Consider the following 8,639-nt stretch of genomic DNA (forward strand, 5'->3'; position numbering starts at 1 on the left):
AATAAGATAAATTATAATTCAAATAAAGAATAATACATATAACAATATTATAAAATTTGGAATTTATGAATATAAAGACAATACAAATAAGTATGAAAATCTCATTAGAGAAATTTGAATTTTATTGATCATCACACATAAATACATTGTCAATTACAATATTCAAATGAACTATATATTACATAACACATTTCAGAAATTGAAAATGAAAAAGAAAAAAGGAATATTACAAAGAATAGGAACTAGCTAAACTACACTACAAGATCTTCATGAACTTCTTGATCAACATGAGATGGAGAGATCCTAGTTCATCTTCTTGATCCCTGCATTCACAAACAGAAAACAGAAATAACCATTCAGCCAAGTGGCAAAAGTTAGGAAGAAAAAGGAAATTGGGGAGGATAACACCAAACAGCTGAGCTGATCCTCACATACAAGTACCAACCATGAGCAGTGCAAGCAGCTCGCAAGCATGCTTGCATGAGCAAAAACTGACAACCTCAATGGCTAGTCAACAAAGCCAAAATGTGTGGCTGTCGACCAAGGAAGTGATCGGAGGAGGAGTATATAAACTTTTCAGCCACCCAAACCCTAGAAGCCATCGGCAGAAGCTCCACTAGGGTAAGAACACCAAGAATAAATAGAACAGGAAGAACACCAAAACCATCCAGCAACAATTCCATCAAGAACTGTTTGTTGTTGATCAAGAAATGGTGGAGTAATCCAAGCACCAGCTAGTCAGGAGGAGCAGGGCAGGCATCAACACATCACAGAAGCAAAACCCCTACAACAACACAATTTCTAGGAGCTGGAGTGAGGTATACATAAATCCATGAACAAACACTGGTTTTGCTCATAAATAAGCATGTGCATCACACACACAAGCAAGGGGGTATGATTACCCAGTTTGCATCATCATTTGATGATAAACCACTTGATGCTGGCGAAATAGGGATTAAGCCAATAGAGATCAACCCCAGGGAAGGTTTGGTCAGGCCAAGTGTATCACCACTTTGGCAAACCAAAGGATCCAGCAAGGAATTAATCCATAATTAGCCTAGCCCAACTCACCTAGCACTAACTGGTTCATTAAACCATCAGAAATGAAGACAAATTATTGTCTAATGATTGTCAACATCAAAAGCTACTGGCAATCCCAAAAGGGGATCACCCAGCAAACATCTATCAAGCCACAACAAGCCACAAAGAGGGGAGCTACCCTAGAACAGCAACTAGTTACTGTGAGGGTCACCTCAACCACAATACAGTTAAGCCAAGCAATTGTATCATCACCCAGATGGGTTCAAAGCAGAGCTAGGGTTCCCAATAGTAGTTGGCATCCCTCTAGCTCAGACAAATCATTTATAAGAATCATCACTGCACCACAAATCATCTCATTTATCCATTAAATCAAGCCAAGTTGTACAGATAAATGAAATATACAAACAATCAGTGGCTTAGACACTTGCAAATAAGCCAATGGATCACTGCAAGCATAAGCATATGCTTTACCAAGCATATGCACTACAAACAATCACCACAAGTGCAAGGATAACCATCAGCAAGCATAGATAGAATCATAGTGAGCAGTTACCAAGCAACTGATGATCATACGATCATCAGAGCTTTCTAGAGCTTGCTAGAATCAACCAAAGCATCATATAAATAACACATACATGAATACAGTAAGCATCTGGTGATCACATGATCATCCAAGGTCACCAGCATAGGCAGTAGCAACAGCAAGCAACAACAGATAAGAATACAACACATAATCCACCTTTTATAATTGTATCCAGAAGCACATCAAAGAATTGATGTGTTACTGAATCAAGCCACACATGGATGACACAGCAGCAGCTGGAGCAACATGGCAAGCCATGAGCATCACAACATGCTCATGAGCATGTGCATAAGCATCACAACAATAGCAATAGCATGAGCATAAGCATAAGAACATCAGTAGACATGATGGAACATCACATGTATCAGCATCAAAGGAGCAGCAAGAACACATACATGAACATGAGCATAGCAGTAGCAGTAGCTAGGATAGCACATCACACATAGCAGCAGTAGCAAAGCATGGCTAGTAGAAGCAACAGCTCTAGCCATGGCATAGACAGCCAGGAGCACGGCACAACAACTGCACTGCACAACCCTAGCAACAACACAACAGGGCTAGCCTCTCCAAGAAGGGAAGCAGAGCCAACAACTAGAGCTAGACGAAGAGGTAGAGGAGGAGGAAGAGAAGCAGAAGGTGGCATACCTGGAGCTTGAAGCTGCGAGCGTGCCATGGTGGCATGGCGCGCACACCTGAGTGTGGCGGTGCAAGGCCATGACCTAGCCATGGACCACACCGAGAACACCGCTCCGACGCACCACCATGACGCCCTGGAAGTCACCATGGCGTCCAGGAACGTCGGCAAGGCGAGATCATCGCAGATCCCGTAACCCTAGTCACAAAGGAGGGGTCGGAAATGAGCGAGGTCAACGCTAAATCTAGATCGATGTGGATGAGAATGCTCGGCGTCGAGAGGCGGTTTGAGTGCGAACCATCTCGTCGCCAGGGACCAACGAAGGCGGCCAGGAGACACCGGCGGCGGCGACCACGGGTCGGAGGAGCGTGGAGAGGATTAGGGTTAGGACGAGAGGGGGCGACGCGAGCGACTGGGTCGGTTGGACCGAGCTCAACGGGCTGGTTCAACCTAACCAGCTCGGTCAGCCTGACAGGTGGGCCCAAGGGTAATTTGGGTATTTTCCAAATTACTTAAAAAACCAGAACTTTGAATTAATACCATAAATTCAATATAGCTCTAAAAAATAGAGAAAAATATGCAAACCACTTAGAATTTAATTCTCTATCATAATAAAATATGAGATAGAATTTTTGAGACAAATAAATGTGAACCATTATTAAATTCAAAGAAAAATGAATTAATAAAGATCATTAAAAATAAACCCATATTTTTAATGATTAAATAATTCCATAAATTATTTTGGACTTAAACAAAACCTGGAAACATTCCTAGATGATATTTTCATTCTTAAGGAGTAATACTAAATTATTCTTATTCAATACCTCCGACATTTGATCACTAAGCATCGGGAAGGGGGAAACCAAACCCTAAAAATCGAAAGCATGCATATTTGAATCTTTAACCATTTCCCTTATCGGACAATGATGCTATCTTTTAGAAACAGTGGACCAGGTCAGTCCAAACAATCCAACTGTACTACATTGCAGTCGCCAGGCAAGTTCATCTCTTGCTCATGTTACGTTGAGTATTTTTACCAAATTACTTGCAAAGTACTACACTTATCACTCTTGCATGAAAAGTAAAGATGCTAATTTTATAACTATGTGGTGGGTAATAGAACCATGGTATGAGTATGGTGGAGGTTCCATTGCCAGGGTTTGTATCCATCTAGGATAAACAAACAATGTCGTCCAGTGATTCTTGTGCCGTAACAACCGTGTTAACCATAAGATCTGGAGTGGGACAGAGTAGTCAATTGTGTTTCTTCCTCTCGTTAATCAACGGATGCGCTTACCGTAGTCAGTTGAATCCCGAGGGACAACTGGAGTGATTGGGGAGCCCTAACTCCCCACGGTAATGTGGTCTATGATGGGTTGCAACGACCGTTGAAGGTATCAGGTCGAGAACTTGATAGTTGTCGGGGTCGGAGGGTATCCAAGGGGTACGCTGACCGGCGAGGACCCAAGGTCGGAATTGCAACAAAGGGTGGGTGTGCGAGATCGCGAAGGAATACAATTTTGACTAGGACCTTATACCGGGCCTCACACCACGGAAGTGTGGACGGGAAAGCTGCCCGGTTGGCACCAAGGTTAAGATCTCTTATGGGTAAAGCAACACACCTGTGCAGAGTGTAATGAATCGTGACCTGTCACTCCTTGTTCCGGGATTTGGAACTGCGAACGCTGCCGAAAAGGAACTCCATCAAGTTCTAGTAAACCGGTGAAGGCTGACAGACATAGTTCTTCTGAATAAAAGCAACCTTTTGAAGAAATGGTTATGAAAACTTGAATTTGGTATTAGACTTTCTGGTCTAATGCCGTAGCTAGTGCATTAAACACCTCTTTTCTATAATGAACTTGTTGAGTACGCTCGTACTCATACCTCTTATAATCCCCTGCTTAGATTGTCTGAATCACCTTGAGGAGGCCGATGAAGGACAAGACGGAGCAGATGGGATTTGCTACGAAGAACCAGACCTCTCTGGAGGAGTAGAGGGGGTCGACTACCTGATAGTATACGGAACCGGGGAGGTTCCAGAAGGAGAACAAGCTTGAGCCACGAAAGTAGTAGTAGTAATCGAGCAGCACGAACTCTATAGTATTTAGCTGCTCGAGTCAAATAATGTTAAACCTGCTAAGACCTATATTGTATAAGTTGAGTTTGGTTCACCTAGAACCTAGGAGTAAACCTCTATGGACCAAGGAGGAGCTCCAACATGATGTAATTATATGCCTTGTAATATTATATGACTGAAATAAAGATCATCTATGCTTTTGTTGACTACTCTCAGGGATGTAATATTTGCGGATTGGTACTTCGTACATGTTATGTCAACGACTGGCATACTACAACATGCAGTGGTATGCAGGGTCACCACAATTGGTATCAGAATAAAAGTTTTGACCTTAGGTTGGAACCTAGTTAATGGGACAGACCTGTAGGAGTCAAATAGGAGTAGTAAAGAATTCTCTAAAAATATGATGACTATTCACTTGAGAATAACACATTCATATCTTTATTGCGATAATTCTTATTATAACTATTATGATGCATTAATACAAATACTCTATTCATTCTTATCTACAGCCAATTATGGCCAGTTCACGTTCCAGACGCAACATTAAGGTGAAGGAATCCACGTTGAACGCCTATGACGGAGGACTTGGGATATACTCCGTGCTATGTTACTCAAATTTGGGTGCGATCCCCAAATCCGAGTGATGAAGTACATGTACTATGATGGTACTGTACTAGCAAAGTGTAGAGTACGACTCCAGTTACCTGAAGCCTTAGGTATGAGCTCAACTATGCCTGCAGGAGAGGCAAGAACAATCAGGACAGCCTATCACATAGCTACAATGAAAGCTATCAGTGATATTTGCGAGCATAAGACTAAGGATCTTATTGGCTCCTAATTTACACACATTCCACATATGGAGGAGGACGATGATCCTACTCTAAACCACTTTATGTTTGCCAAGAGGAAACCTGCAGAAGCCGTAAAATACATGGACAACTGTAGGAACCTTCTGACTTTGTTCTTTCAGTTGAACCGACACTTGTCGGGAGCAATTGATACAATGTTAGATGAGTTCACTGAGCCTAAGGAGGAGTCAAAAGGTAAGGAGCCGATGGAGAGCGAGACACATACACCAGTTTACTCAACTGGTGACTACATAGACATAGATGCTCCTGAACCACAACCCACACCACAAACACCTAGGTACTTTCCTAGTAGTTCATATGGTGGATATGAGGGAGGACAGGAATCCGGGAACCACCAACGTTCGGAGACCCCTATCGAGAATTCCACTAGATGGCGTTTTGGGTCATTCATGGGCACCTATGGAGATCCAGTGAGATGTGATCCGGAGATAGATCAAGACGATGTAGATTAGTACCAGAACTATCATTATGGTACGGGAGATTACGAGGAGTACACTATAGTGATCGAATCAGACTCCGAAGGAGGGAATGCAAGTAATGTGGCCAAGGGGGAGTACACCCCAGGGAGGACTATGCATCGCTAAATAATCATTTCATGATGACAGATTTCTCTCTGGGATCATCCTCGGACTCGGATTACCAGCCTACTGGGAAACCATATGTTCCAGACACTATCAGGAGGACGACACGTTAGACCGGATGTGTGCCTGGAATGTACCAGGAGTTAAACAACGAGTAGTGACCACCAAAGGAGGCGAGGCTACAATACTATTGTACCATATGTATTGTAGTGTGTACTTGTTTAATGAGTTGTAATTTACATGCAATAAGTGAGTTTGCATACTCACACTAGTTATGGGTATTGTAATAAACCGCTTATGTATGTATATACATGGTATATGTTTTGTATGATTTGGATTTGCTTCTTGATTGCCATTGCGTGACTAGTTCTCTGCATAAAGTTGAGCTCTGAAAACTTGCGCAGCATGGAGTAACTATGAGTACCACTTTGTGTTATAAAGCTAGAGGGTGATGTCGGGACCGGCGGGAGAGGAGAGCGAAGCTCAACGCCTCGAGCGCGAGGCCAAATAGAAGGAGGAGGCAGATGAAGCCGCAAGAAATCAGTTTCCACCACCACCACCTCCGATGACGCAACAAAACTTCCTTCAGTACATGCAAATGCTGGAGGAAAGACAACGTGCAACAATGGAGCAGAAGAACAGATTCTTCCAAGAGTTGTTGCAGCAGAACAAGATTGAAAGGCCAGAAAACCAAGGAGTCACTCTGTCAGACTTCCAGAATACCAAGCCTATATCCTTTGCCTATGCACCAGAGCCGATGGACGCGGAGGATTGGCTGATGGACACTGAGCGCAACCTCAAGACCGTTGGATGCATAGATCAAGAGAAAGTAAGATATGCGGCATACTTGTTGTGTGGACCCGCCACATCTTGGTGGGATAACATAGTAGCAGTACACCAAGCTGAGAAAGTATTCACCTAGGAGGAGTTCAAGCGGAAGTTCAGGGAATCCAATGTCCCTGAAAGTGTGATGGAATTACGTCGGCAATTGACAAATAGAGAGAGCATGACAATGCACATACATGATATGATGAGTATTGTGAGATTTAATTGGGCATTACGACAAAGTACATAGACCGCTATCCAAGCATGCATCTATGCCTAAAAGTCCACCTTCGGGTTATCATCGAACCCCTTCCGGTATTAAGTTGCAAAACAACGAGACAATTGCATTAAGTATGGTGCGTAATGTAATCAATAACTACATCCTCGGACATAGCATCAATGTTTTATCCCTAGTGGCAACAGCACATCCACAACCTTAGAACTTTCATCACTTCGTCCAGATTTAATGGAGGCATGAACCCACTATCGAGCATAAATACTCCCTCTTGGAGTTAAGAGCAAAAACTTGGCAGAGCCTCTACTAATAACGGAGAGCATGCAAGATCATAAACAACACATAGGTAATAGACTTGATAATCAACATAACATAGTATTCTCTATCCATCGGATCCCGACAAACACAACATATAGTATTACGGATAGATGATCTTGATCATGTTAGGCAGCTCACAAGATCCAGACAATGAAGCACAATGAGGAGAAGACAACCATCTAGCTACTTGCTATGGACCCATAGTCCAGGGGTGAACTACTCACTCATCACTCCGGAGGCGACCATGGCGGTGAAGAGTCCTCCGGGAGATGAATCCCCTCTCCGGCGGGGTGCCGGAGGTGATCTCCAGAATCCCCGAGATGGGATTGGCGGCGGCGTCTCAGTAAGGTTTTCCGTATCGTGGCTCTCAGTATCGGGGGTTTCGCGACGAAGGCTTTAAGTAGGCGGAAGGGCGAGTCGGAGGGTCACAGGGGCCCACACGCACAGGGCCGCGCGGGCCCCTCCGGGCCGCGCCGCCCTAGTGTGGCGGCGCCTCGTGGCCCCACTTCGTCTCCTCTTCGGTCTTACGGAAGCTTCGTGGCAAAATAGGCCCATGGGCGTTGATTTCGTCCAATTCGAGAATATTTCCTTTGTAGGATTTACGAAACCAAAAACAGCGAAAAACGAGCAAGCGGCTCTTCGGCATCTCGTTAATAGGTTAGTGTCGGAAAATGCATAAATACGACATATAATGTGTATAAAACATGTAGATATCATCAATAATGTGGCATGGAACATAAGAAATTATCGATACGTCGGAGGCGTATCGAGCATCCCCAAGCTTAGTTCTGCTCGTCCCGAGCAGGTAAAGCGATAACAAAGATAATTTCGGAGTGACATGCCATCATAACCATGATCATACTATTGTAAACATATGTAATGAATGCAGCGATCAAAACAATGGTAATGACATGAGTAAACAAGTGAATCATAAAGCAAAGACTTTTCATGAATAGTACTTCAAGACAAGCATCAATAAGTCTTGCATAAGAGTTAACTCATAAATCAATAAATCAAAGTAAAGGTATTGAAGCAACACAAAGGAAGATTAAGTTTCAGCGGTTGCTTTCAACTTATAACATGTATATCTCATGGATAATTGTCAACATAGAGTAATATAACAAGTGCAATATGCAAGTATGTAGGAATCAATGCACGGTTCACACAAGTGTTTGCTTCTTGAGGTGGAGAGAGATAGGTGAACTGACTCAACATAAAAGTAAAAGAAAGGTCCTTCGAGAGGAAAGCATCGATTGCTATATTTGTGCTAGAGCTTTTATTTTGAAAACAAGAAACAATTTTGTCAACGGTAGTAATAAAGCATATGTATCATGTAAATTATATCTTACAAGTTGCAAGCCTCATGCATAGTATACTAATAGTGCACGCACCTTGTCCTAATTAGCTTGGACTACCGAGATCATCGCAATACACATGTTTTAACCAAGTGTCACAAAGGGGTACCTCCATGCC

Source organism: Lolium rigidum, chromosome 1 (assembly GCF_022539505.1).
Source record: "Lolium rigidum isolate FL_2022 chromosome 1, APGP_CSIRO_Lrig_0.1, whole genome shotgun sequence".
Classification (NCBI taxonomy): Eukaryota; Viridiplantae; Streptophyta; class Magnoliopsida; order Poales; family Poaceae; genus Lolium; species Lolium rigidum.